Here is a 13,343-nt window from a genome sequence, read left to right as displayed (position 1 = left end):
GCACTGATTAACAGTGGTAAAGTGCCCAGGGTCCTAAGGTCAGCAACAAGAGGGTCAGAAAAATGGGGGGAGAAAGGCAAAAAGTTGGGGAATAACTCTGCAGAAAGGGCCACAATTCCTACCAGCATGCACAATACCTAGCAGCATATAAAATCGACTTGTGATTGAACATTTGTTATTTTCCCCATGACATTCTCTAGTTAAACATACTATTTATTTGTAAAACAGAACAAAGTATGTTACCCATTGACTCGCCTGTACATCGTGGCAATATTCAGCAAAGGAAATATTGAACTGAAATATGCAAAATGCGAACCAGCAATAAAAAGGAAGTGTGTAAAGAAAGGTTGGTCAGCCTCTTACTCAAAAGCTTGAATTTATGAACGTGCAAAAAGATAAAACATACGAAACAGCACCAGCATTTCAGTGTTTCCTTCATATGGTAAAAGCATTAGTAATCACAATTATAATGCTCTAATACCTGTTTGTTCCTTGCTGTCTACATATTCTGTAGTCATGCTTCGAGCGGAACTTTCCTTACATTAAATCATCACTTGTGCATACATTTACTAGAGGGGGAAACTGAGACGGCTCCCCTGGGCCCTTGTAGAAGCTAAATAGTAATATTAAACCATGTTAACACAGTTCATGCTCTTAAAATTAAGGAGAGGCGTCCAGAATAGAGTACTTTAGCAGATTTCGAAAAATTGCTTTTATAAGTGATCAGGTGAATACATACAGGTTCTCTAGTTTAAATGCCGTAATAGATACAAATAGCACAGGAAAATCATAAATCAGGGTTTCTGTATCTTAGATATCACCTATCTATGAACTATCTATATCCCAGATAGTTGTAAGATACTGTAAAACTATAAAAAGATTGGGAGCTAGAATTAGATTATGTATTATAGTATGTTTTGTAATATATTCCTTTACCTAGTTCAATTAAATCTAACTTATTTTACTTTGTTTTTATTATGCACCAACTTTGTCGTTAAGGTGCTATGTGTTATGTAGTAGTTATAGATTTAGCAACAACTGTACCTTGCGAAATTTAGGCATTGAAATTACCTTCATGGGTACTGTCCGCGGGCAGTATTGTTAAGTAGGCTCCTGCATAATTACAGGATCACGGGTCAATCCTTAGAGAAGGTCCGCGTGAAGAAGATAACATGCCAAAGATTCATGAAAGCTACAAAAAATGAATCTTTGTGCATTTATTGTAAATGCAATGCATGTTCTTTAGTCTGTGGTTTTTAATACAATCTAGCATGGATCATGAAAGCCCGCATCTGTATTAGAAATCCAGAACATTAGCGTATTGCTCCACAGGCAGAAGAAATAAGGCAATATAAAGCAATTCACTAATATTGTTATAGTAGAGTCTCTATATTAGAGGACTACGGAACATCTAGGTTCAGCTGCTTTATGATAAAACAGAATGCAGTCATTGCAAGTTGTTTTTGAAAGACATCTGGGTTCGAGGGTGCAAGGGCAGATGGGTAATACTGAGCCCTTATTACAATAAATGGGATATTTTGCCTCTGCCACTGGTGTCCTAGGGCCCCTGTACCGAGGAGCCTCAAACACGTAACAAGTTCCACTTTTTAGCATTTGACTCTCAGGGCAGTAAGGCAAAGCAGTAAAAGGCTTGCTCAGGTGAGGTGCCGTGGAATAGGCCCGAGAACTCCATATCATAAACAGCACTTAATAATAGTACATTCAATCCTTTTTCTTATAACAACAAAACGTATTTTATTATACACATGATTAGGTACTAAACTCAAATTAACAAATAGGTACAGAAGTGGCAGGTGGAAATTCCTTCAGTGACAACCTCAGAAGAGCCACACAGCTAACAAGGTTGCAAAATAGAGAAAGATACACAGATTAGTTAAGCCCTTAAATGTACCTTGTACTGGATGCACCTCAAAAGGTCTGCGTGCCAAATAGATCCGAGTCCTCAAAACACAATATCCCCTGTGAGACTGATAACGCGTCCCGTTATGATAATTTATTACACATTAGGACTCGTTTTAGGCCAATGAATCTTTTGACCCAGTTGAGAGACACCTTAGGATGAGATAGCTAATCAACATGTCAATCAATACGTCAATAATGTCATCAATATTTATTACCACAATGCATTTTACTTTAGTCAAAGTCATTAATCGATTCAAGACACCACCATGACCTTGCAGTCATGAATAACCACACCAGTTTAGTAGAAGTTTACGAATTTTATTCCCTATTTATTATAATTCTAAGAGCAAATGCGTTAATCTCAAAACCAAGAAACATGATAGCATTGTCCCGATATGGCAACTTGGATAAGATTTCATTAAGGCGAGAATCACAAACATCAAAATATAACACGGCGTGAACATAGATCAATTTAGCAGAGTGTCAATAACGTGTCGGTTCAACAAAGCATAGATTCAGTCGTTTGTCTTTTTGCGTCAATTTAGTGAACACCTGTCCTAACCACTAATTAGCATTGGCATGTTGGGCTTCATGCAAAACAATTTAGAACACCAATTTGGAAAACATCTAGCTACGGTCTCTGTCAAAAGTAAGCAGTTGGTACCTAGAAAGGAAAAGCAAACGGAGAAATCACAATTTCATTGTCATAGTTACCCTCCAAGATTTAGGTCAGCGCACAGGTTCAGTCTTCGTCTTCAGGACATCAGTCAAATCGCCATCAATCAGAACTCAGCTCCGGGGCAAAAGGGGGAACTTCCCTCATAAGGAGGTAAAGTGTAAAATGGGCAATTTTAAGAAAAGGATGGTTTAAGTAAAGCCAAAGTAAGTCACCAAACAGAATGACAAAGTTTCTGGATAAATTCAATAGCATTCCCTGCCTAATTCTAAATGGCTCCCCATGTCATGGGTTTTTATCCCTTTTTCGTTGTACATTCCCCTAAAATTTCATGGTCATTGGTTATACCCCACTATCTTCACCCAGTAAGAAAACAGATGATGTCATTAATGTTTCACCCCATATTAGTTTACAGACACTTTATTGGTCCATATGATTGACGTCTTCAGAGGTAGCACGTCCGGTATGATTTCATCCTTCTGTAATTCTTTGCACATCTTTTGGTCAGTAGCTCCATTGTCTTCACTGGTTTAAACGACCTTGTACATTACATTAATCTACACTGTTGCATTTTGACTAACATTTTTTACAAGCAATATGAATTGCGTGAGAACTACTATGGTTACATTCAGCTTCTAGTTTGAAGAAAACAAGAGGTCATGTCCTTTTGTGAGTCAGCACACTGCAAGATAGGAAAAATACATTTAATATGAGAGCCAAGCAGCTAAGCTTCAGCTCATGCTAATTTAAGGTCTACAAGGATTTCAGCACAAATTCAATAATGCAATCGTTAATAATTAGTATAAAACTTATTCAGTATAATAATTTATAAACATTTAGTTATTTTTATTAGTCTACGTATACATTGGCGGCCACTCCCCGTGGTCATATTTCAAGTGCAAGTTTAAGCAAAAAATCCATTACTACAGTTTCTATGCGGCATTATCACACATTAATTCATGAACATTTCATATTAATATAGATTATATAAGCTACGCTCTCTCAAGACTAACACCACATAAGGGGTGCAGTTAAAGTTATGCTTTGTCCGAGTGTAATTACGTAGCATTCGTGGTAAAAGTGTACTGGTAATGCACAGGAAGAACAGAACGGAATTGGCTGTTGTTGGCTGTGTTTTGGGGTTTTTGTCCTTTGTTCTAAAGCGAAATGAGTTGCTGTGTCAAATGTTGATGCATGGTCACATTTCATGCTAAAATATAGCGCTAAATGACAGATCTGTATGTGGCATAACTTTGTATAATTTCGCTAAAACTTTCACATAATTACTTGAAAGCAAATAATGCAAATTTCACACACCCTTATGTGTTAATACAATACTTAAAGGCACAGTTATAGAAACAAAACACAGTACAGCCAATATTAAAACATTTCAGGATGGCACCACCCTTCAATGAGATTCAACAATATATGTAGTGATATACTATCAACCATACACATGCAAAGAAAGTGTTCAATGTTCAATATTATGCAGCATATGAGTATTTCTCCTATCTTTAACCTAGGAGAAAAGCAACAACGGAACCGAAGAACAAACCACCATCCACCCATAAGCCAGGCATCAAAGATCTCACCATAAGGGGTTCTTGAAGAACAACAGAAAGTCTCCCCAGGTCACTCTTGCTTGCATCTGGAAGGCTTAGGGTGGAGCCAATAATTTTAAAGGAGGGGTTCTTTGAATGTCCTGGGGCTCACCACATCTCCTAGTTGGCCCCCAGAACAAATCATTATGTTTTGCAGTGTTGTTGCCCTCCTGGGGAACTCTCCACCAAATACTCAAATTTTTATAGGCTGCTTCTGGGTCTTATGGGAAAACGTTTCACCCCAGGATGTCCTTTCCACAAGACTTTGATGTGGCCATGCCAGGTCCATGGAACCCTTTTTAAAATAAAATGTCCATCAGAAACTTTTTGTTTCTTTAACGGGGAGTGCCTGTCCCTTGTATGGGGCACCAGGGTCTGTAGTGTACATGAGCAGTGCGTTAGCTCTAGCCCACTGAGACTACCTGGCTCACTGTCAACCCGGCTCTCACTTGCTGGTAACAGCGGGGGAAGAAAGAACTGAAATGCTTCAGAAATGGATCATGATAATACCAAACACTGATTTACAAAGGTTGCTCTCCAGCCTTATGCCCGCATTAATTTGTGAGGCAGGTTTCTTAGGTTCAGCTATGGCCTTGACTTGTGCCTTCACTATGCACTGCTAATTACCCCAGATATTACATCATTCATTACATCTTCTATGACATCATTGATAATATCATCGCAACATTTGTAATAAAATTATTGATGAGAAAACTGTGCATGGCTGGGGCACGAGCTATAGTTACTTGAGTTAACCAAAACTATATTTGTATGGTTTTATGTGAGTAAATTCAGAACCAACCTATAACCTCCATGTAACTTTTGTTTTTTTTTCAGTTGATTTCTATGGTTTATTTAATATGCATCTTAATATAACTAGTGCTGCGTCCAGCCTTTGGCTGTGCACATTGGGTGCTGGCTTCAGGGTTCGGCCTACAATCAGGACCTACAGTCAAAGCTCTCACATGTACCCAAACCCAAGCAGTGCACGACCAAAAGTCGTGTGCAGCAACGGGTTGGATGCAGTGGGTTTTTTTCTCCATTTTTCTCTTGATCTGTGGATCTACCGCAAATGTACAGAGGGGCTGTGCTAAGCCCTGCAGTGGATCGGACAAAAAAACAAATGGGCATTTTTTTGCCCATGAGAGGTTCCTAAAAGACCCCTCTATGTGTCCTATGGGATCAACATACCTGTATCATGACCCCTTATGTGTTTTTGCACTCTTGTTTTCTCATTCCCCAGCTGATGCATCAAACAAAATGGCGGCTACAACTTTTCTGTCAGGTTGTGGCCAGCCAACCAGGGCCTTGCTTTTTTCCTGGATCCACTGCGGGTGGATCCGTGGAGAATCTGTATCCCTATATATCTATATTCTTTTAACCTTAAACAACTACAAATCTACTGAATATATTTACACTGTCACAAAAAGCACGATCTGCTGACCAAGACATAGCTTCCTATCACATTTCATGTAATTCCGCTCAACGGTCCGGGCTGTAGCCATGTCTAATGAATATAAAGTCCCCATAGATACAGAATGGGGAAAAGATGTTTTGGGACCCCTCTTTATTGGCATAACAAAAAATGCTCTGTCTATGGAAAAAGTGATATATATATTAAGTCAGCTGCTCCATACGGAAAGGGTTTTTTGTGTTACTAATAAATTTGGCACCTTTTGATGAATCTCCAAGGAACTTTCCAAAAAGGTGCTACTTGTTTACCACTTAGTGCATGGAAAGTTTCAGGGTGATCCGTCAAATGGGGCCAAGAAAAAAGGGGGTCCCAAAACACAATATCCCCATGCATTTTCCATAGACATCTTTAAGGAGGGCTATAGCAAAAACTGTTGAATGAAATTACACCAATTTTGGCATAAAGCTGGATTTTGGTGCGTAAATTGTACTTTTATTGATTTGGTGTAAATCTGTTCAGTAGTTTTGAGAAATTAAAATTAAAACCAATATAGATATCTTAAAAACAGAGTGTTCTGATTGGTCCATGGAGCATTTTTCCCTTTGACCAATTCACTCCTCTGGGATCAGTGCTCTGATTGGCTGCCAGCGACATGAGAAAAATGTTGATGGCAGCTATTACAGGACTCGGGTTCTTAGTCCCCAGTCCTGAACGTGTCAAAAATAAAATCTAATGTGGCAGGCTGGGGATACCCTTATCCTCTAGACCCCCTTAAGGAAACCCTGAGGGACCCACCACACAGCGGAAAAAATGCAAAAATTGCATTGCTGGGTTAGTAGAAAAAAAAAAAAAACGCGGCCAGGGGTGCTTTGTTTTCTTAATGGAAGGACGTGTGCAGCCCCCTCCCCTAGTTTTCCTACGCCCCAGGAAGACCACCCCCAAGTCTGAAATAATGGAACAAGTAGAGGGGAGATGCATGTACCCCCTCCCCAAGCCATCACAGGTCTGGGAAGCTCACACCTAGGCTGGAATTATTGAAAATGGGGAGAGGGATGCAGGCACGCCCCCTACATGAGCCATTGTAGACCACTGAGGATCACAACAAATCACAACAAAAAGGAGAGTGGGCTGTGTGGCCTCTAAAGGCCTCAGGGATCCCATTCTCCAAGGCTGGCTCACTATCAATGTCCTGGGAAGGCAACCCCCAGGATATAACAGTTTTTCTCAGGGACCCCATCACCAGGCCTAGGGGATGTTGGAATCCCTACCTTGCCTGTTATGGCTCTTTCTTTTGCATTTTTCTTAAGACTAATGGCCGCCCTCTCATTTAACGAAAAAATAGCCCTGGGGGATGGGCTCCCCAGGACCTAACAAGGCTTGGGGAGGGAGGCCACACAGCTCCCCTCCCCTTTAATAAAATAAGGACCTGGGGCCCCCAAGGCCTAAAGAGACTCAGGTATTGGGGCTACTTGCCCTCTCCTCTTGAAAATATATAGGGCCCTAGGGCCCAAGGCCTAATCAAGCTCAGGGAAGGGGGTGTGCTCCTCCCTCCCCTTTAAAATATGGCCCTGGATTATGGGGTTCCCAGGGCCTGATAAGGCTTGAGAAAGTGGGCCAATCAGCCTCCCACCCCTTTAATAAACATAAGACCATTTGGGATGGGATCTCCAGGGCCCCAAAAAGCCCCTCCCCATTAAAAAAAAAAAAGAACTTGGAGGATGAGGTCCCTAGCACCTAAGCACCTAACTAGGCTCTGGGGGCCACATGGGACTCTGAGCCTTTAAAATAAATGAGGCCCTGGGGACCCCAGTGCCTAATGGGTTTCAAAAAGGCTAGTGAAGGGGGCCACTTGCCCCCATAAGTTCCTGTGGGGTGTTGTCTGTGGCCAGGTCCTGTGTCCAACTACCCACAGGGGAGGGTTGGCTTTACTTATATAATAAAATATTACTTTACTGGTAAAAAAAAACCTAGAAATGCACTAAAAAAACAAAGGTTAAACTTACATTATAGTTAGGTGTGACAGAAAGATCTGTTTTTGTTTAAAATGAAACCTTAGAAATTCACTGAAAAACACAAAGGTTAATTTAACGTTATAGTTAGGTTAAGATGTCAGTGAATACATTAACATTTTTAACTAGAACAACCACAGAAATTCACCGGTTTTAGTTGGCAGAGCTAACTATAACTTGAGCCCCCACCATGCACTGCTTATGACCTCAAATATTACATCACCCATGACACGTTCCATGACATCATCCAGTGAGTATGTTAGTTTGAGTCATAGATTACATAGCGGCGAGTAACTACTGTAATACTTCTGTATCGAATTTTGTACAGCCTGTGTCTAACAGAGAAAAAGGGGTGCCCCAAAACATATTTTTCCCATCACCCTTTTTGATAGGAAATTCATACACAGCTATGCAGATCTTGGTTCAGAAAAAGTGCTTTTTGTGTTTTTGTGTAAATCCATTCAATAGTTTAGGGTTTTAAAAAAGTGTATATATTATGCCATGGAGGATCTGCAGAGCTGACAGATCTCATTGTCAACACCAGGGCAGTGCGCGCTCTACGGGCGACTAGAATGCAAAAACCCAGCACTCTCAAAACAACATAATTTATGTATTGTGCTGATATGTTGTTGTTTAACCTTTTGCATTGCAGAGTTCAATCTTGAAGACCTATTTTTAAGGTGCTTATAAATACTGTTCATTTGCAAAGTATTGCTGCAGGCTTTCAGAGTGTGTCAGGGTTTGGTCCCTTTCCAGGGCCTTCTAGAAGCTTTCCCTGCAGCATGCCTGGGTGTGGTTGTGGGCTTTGCCAAGACTCTATAAAAGGGAGCCAGCCCAGCTCCACGTGCTCACTATTCAGAGGTCCCGGTGCAGAGCAGCAGCAACTTCCTGAGCTCCTGTTCCGGTGGCCTACTTAGATCTTCCAGGCCTCTGCCCTTCATACTACATTGGTGATTCTTAAGCAGGGAGGTAAGACGGAGGTTGGGCTGGGCTCCCTACCCCGTTATCGAGTACGCTCGAATTCTTGGGCCTTATTCTTACATGACAAACAATTACTCTTGCACGTGTGAATGTGCGCTTGGACGTTTTCGTGGCATTTACATGTTGTTACTAGAATCGGCAAGACGCGTGATTCTTTTTCCGTGTTTAATTCATGTTATTCATTGTGCGCTACCATTCCTTGGCAGTTACATGGTGGCATTTGAATCGGCAAGATGCGCAATTCGCTTTCTAGTGATTTAACCCTTGATATTCATTGTGCGCTACCATTCCCTGGCAGTTACATGGTGGCATTCGAATCGGCAAGACGCGCAATTTGCTTTCTAGTGATTTAACCCTTGATATTCATTGTGCACTACCATTCCTTGGCAGTTAGATGTTGGCATTCGAATCGGCAAGACGCGCAATTCTTTCCTCGTTTTTAATTCATGTTATTCATTGTGTGCAACCATTCCTTGACAATTACATGGTGGCACTTGAATCGGTAAGACGCGCGATTCCCTCCTCGTGCTTAATTCATGTTATTCATTGTGCGCTACCATTCCTTGGCAGTTAGATGGTGGCATTCGAATTGGCAAGATGCGCGATTCTTTCCTCGTGCTTAATTCATGCTATTCATTGTACGCTACCATTCTAAGGCATTTGCTTGGTAGTACTCGAGTTGACAAGTTGCGTGATTTATTTCTTGAATCTACGTTATGTTATTCATGGTGCACAATCCTTCTATGGTGTTTACTACCTATGTGAAAATCTCAATGTGCGCAATTCATGTTCCAAAATTTTGAGAGAAAAACAATAAGGTCAGAGTTCTAGATGGAATGTTGTGTGTTCCTGATATGTATCCTTAAAAAAGATACATATGATGGTTCAGAACTTATTCAGATTGTTTTCTGATGCAAAAGAAAGTACTTGAATTTGAAAGTTTCATTTAACCTTTCTTGATTCACTCACAGGTATTGAGTCATCTTGAAGCCTAGTCATTTTAAGTCTATTCTTAGGTTGTTCATGTTTTCAGAATGATGATGCTTAGAGTCATAGCCTAGTACTGATTTCATGAGAGGTAATTTTGATGTTGTGTGTTTTAACCGTTTTGCTTCCTACAGGTCTCCTTCCCAGCTGTTCCCTTCCTAATCCCCTTTTCCCCACTTGGACTCTCTTAGACTCTGTGACAAATCTAATCAGAGTATTGGAGCTGTCTTGTGGTGGAAGTGTTGGGAATGTGCACCGACCCCGAGGATCTGGTGACTCTGACACTCATGAAGAAATCTGATTGTCCGCCACCACCTAGACCAGGAAGTGATGGCAGCTATCTTAGAAGTCGGAACTCGGGCCAGAGTCCTAAGAAAAATAAAAAAAAAGATATAAGGGAGCAGGGTAGGCATACCATAACGCCCTAGGCCTGATGGTGGGGTGCCAGAGGGACACCACGTGAGGCCAAACATGTGTATTTTTTTTAAACAATTGTGGCCTAAATCTGTTGTGGATCCTTTAAAAAAATGCCGCCTGGGTAGGCCAGGGACCAGGGTGAAGATGCAAAATTTAACTAAGAGGGAGGGGGCACGTGGCCCCTTTCACAGGCATTCAAGGGGCCCTGGGTGAAGCATACTCCCAAGCCTGCAAACTCAGTTCTACGGAGTCCATTAGGAACCAAAAGGGTCCCTGTAGTCCGGTGACTGCAATATGGATGTGAGTTTGAGAGCTGGTGTGGAACATGGCTGAGGTCCAGCAGTTCTCACTGACGTCAACCCATCAACAGACCAAAGGAACATATCAGAGACCATGAAGGAGATTGAAGAGGAAGTGCTGGGATCAACAGCATTGTTCAATGGGACCGGAAGGAGCAGAACAGTGATGGGAGCTGAGGAAGAATGACACCGAGGAGGAGACAGAGGTGTGGAGGACGAGCGGAGGAGCACTGCGAGGGACTTCAAGAAGCCAGGAGGGAAACATTAATGGAACCACTAAATCATCATTGGAATCCGGGACCCCCGTCTGAGTCATTACTGGAAGCTGGGGACCTAATTTGTCAATATTTGCTAATATTTTTTAATGTTCTAAACAGTGGCGGACCCCCTGAGAAGGCTTCGTGGACCCCCAGGGGTCCCCGGACCACAGGTTGGGAACCACTGCTCTAGTGTGCATGTTTTAGTGATTGGTGTCCATGCAGGGCTGTGACTGGTCAGCTGTAAAGCAGGAGTTTGTTGTGTCCCTTTAGCATTAATGGGAGGCCAGCCAACTCATCTGTATGCTCAGTTCCAGGGTTAAAGACAAACAGGTCCAGTCTTTCTTCAGGAATCAGACAGCAGGGCAGACCTTGCTCTGGTTCTTCACAGTTCTAGGAGAGTTCTGAGGAGAGTTCTGCCTGTGCCACTTTTAACTCTGGTGCCAGCCTGAGGGTGAGGGGCAATCTTTTTTTCACCACATAAACCAGCCTGAGGCTTTCCCCCCCAACAGTGGATGGAGCTAGCCTGACTAGAAAAACAAAAGGGAGACAGACCTAAGTGTGAGCTTCATCTGCTGGACAGGCATCGTTTGAAGCTCCTGAGAGGGCTGGGCACATGGTCCAAAGCAATTATCTCAAGCAGGGAATCTCCCTGCCCACATGCAGGACCTTTTGTCCACTGTCTGGGAACAATACCACAGGGAAGTCATCAGTAATCATTTGGCTGTTGCACACTGTCAGAAAGGGCTTTTGGTTTTGGCAGAAAAAGAGACAACTTTCTAAAAGTGTCTTTACTTTAACAATATTACACCTCCTGTCATTACCTTTAGATTCAACTCTAAATTAGCATTGAAATGGGCCATTGTATCATTTTTTAGCTGCTCCCAACTTGGAATTAAACATTGTAAGTTGATATAATAACGTTATCCAGTGTTTTTCTAAGGGAGAGTCAGCCTTGCCACAGTGAAAAATTACTTTGGGGGAGGGGTTTCACTGCCAGGACATGTAAAAACAAGTATTTTCTACCTGTCTTATTTTTAAATCCCATGCACTCTGCCTTATTGAGCAATAGGGCCTACCCTATGGTGACTTCTAGATATTAAAAAGCAAGGTGTAACCTGTCAAAAGAGTGATTTTGACAGGTTGAAATGGCAGTTTAAAACTGCACACCCAGGCTTCAGTGAAAGGCCTGGAGATATGCTTTATAGGACTACTGCAGTGGGTGGCAAAATGAGTGCTATAGTTTACTGGTAGCTTTTAATTTGCTGACCCCGGGTACAGGCATATGCCAATTCTACCATGTTTAGAAAGGAATGCATAAGCACTTTACCGCTGTTTGGCAGGGGTGAAAATGTACAGTTGTGCTTAATTTGAGCTGTGGGGGACAGTGCAGGGGGGTGCAACTCTTTTTTTTACTGATCAGACATTTCCCAAGAACAAGAGAGAGAAAAACCCACAAAGAGGAAAGAACAAGGAAGTGAAAGAAGGAAAAACAGTCACATGGGGAACAAGCAGGAAACCTCACTAGTGAGATAACTGGAAGGTGGTGTCTGTTCGTGGCTTAAAGAGGCATGAGGACGGATTGAAGACTACACAGCCTGGTATTCTCCATGATGACATTTAATTGTGATGACCACAGACTTCTGAGTAGAACTTTGGGCACACGCAGTCCTTCTTTTACAGATTAAGCACTAGTGCACCGAGTTTTGTGGCCGAAAAAACGGTTCAGCAACAGAAGTAGAAAGTCTGGTGTAATACCACACAAAAGATGGCTATTTACAACAGTGATGATTGGTCCCACTTCACTTCCCACAAAAGGAAGGTACTCTGGCCCGGTGCTGGAAAAAAACTCCTTTAATTTTCCGGGCTGGAAAAAGGCAAGATCAAAGTTTGTGGAAGCCCGGGATCATACAAGTTTAGATATGTCAGCAAATGTACAAGGTAAATAAAGTCTGGTAATGCCCATTATCTACCCTTCACCTGGTGTTTGCTGTTGCAGATCTGTAACTTCTTATGTTGGAGAAATCTGCAGTTCTTAAACTATTTATACTCATCAGTAATCCTCTCAGTTACCAGAGGCGTAAAATAAGCCATGTTCGAATGGAAACATATTCATGAAGGGGTGTAAGGATTGGGTCAAGTGTTTTTATGTGATATTGCGTGTTCTTGGGGAGGATGTTGTCAGTGGTAAACAAGTCTGAATTAAAAGGAAATCCAGGAGACAGATTGGTGAACTTTCATTGCAACAATTTATAATTGGAAAGGTCAAGTAAAGCATAATGTCAGGTGCCTTATACTTAAGGTGACCAGATTTTTTAAATAAAAAACTGGCACAGGCCACAAACTTTGAAGGAGGACTCTAATTTTGCAGCGATTAACGGGTACAGAAGGACCTAATTGACAGCGCACAACAACATATGAAAGCCAGACACTAGTCAATACAGGGAATTAAATGCCACTTTTACACAGGAAATATGTGCTGACTAAATTGCCTTTTTAAAAGGGCTAATAATGCTGCAACAAAATACAGGAAATCTTGCCTACCTTTGCATTTTCTACCCTCTCCGAAAACCAGTTCATATGCTGAAACTTGCAGAGACATTGTGCAAGAAACAGGACTGCCATAGCGAAAGCGCCAAGACGCTCTAACTATAATAACTTAACTTACTTCCATATAATTACTGCCATAGAAGGACTGCATTTGCACATGCCACAAGCCTATAAGACAGATTATATGTTAGTGTGCCAACACAATCATCATTTTAGAACTATCACTAAT

Source organism: Pleurodeles waltl, chromosome 9 (genome assembly GCF_031143425.1).
Source record: "Pleurodeles waltl isolate 20211129_DDA chromosome 9, aPleWal1.hap1.20221129, whole genome shotgun sequence".
Taxonomy (NCBI): Eukaryota; Metazoa; Chordata; class Amphibia; order Caudata; family Salamandridae; genus Pleurodeles; species Pleurodeles waltl.
The sequence above is the reverse complement of the archived record's forward strand: the minus strand, read 5'-3'. Positions refer to the sequence as shown.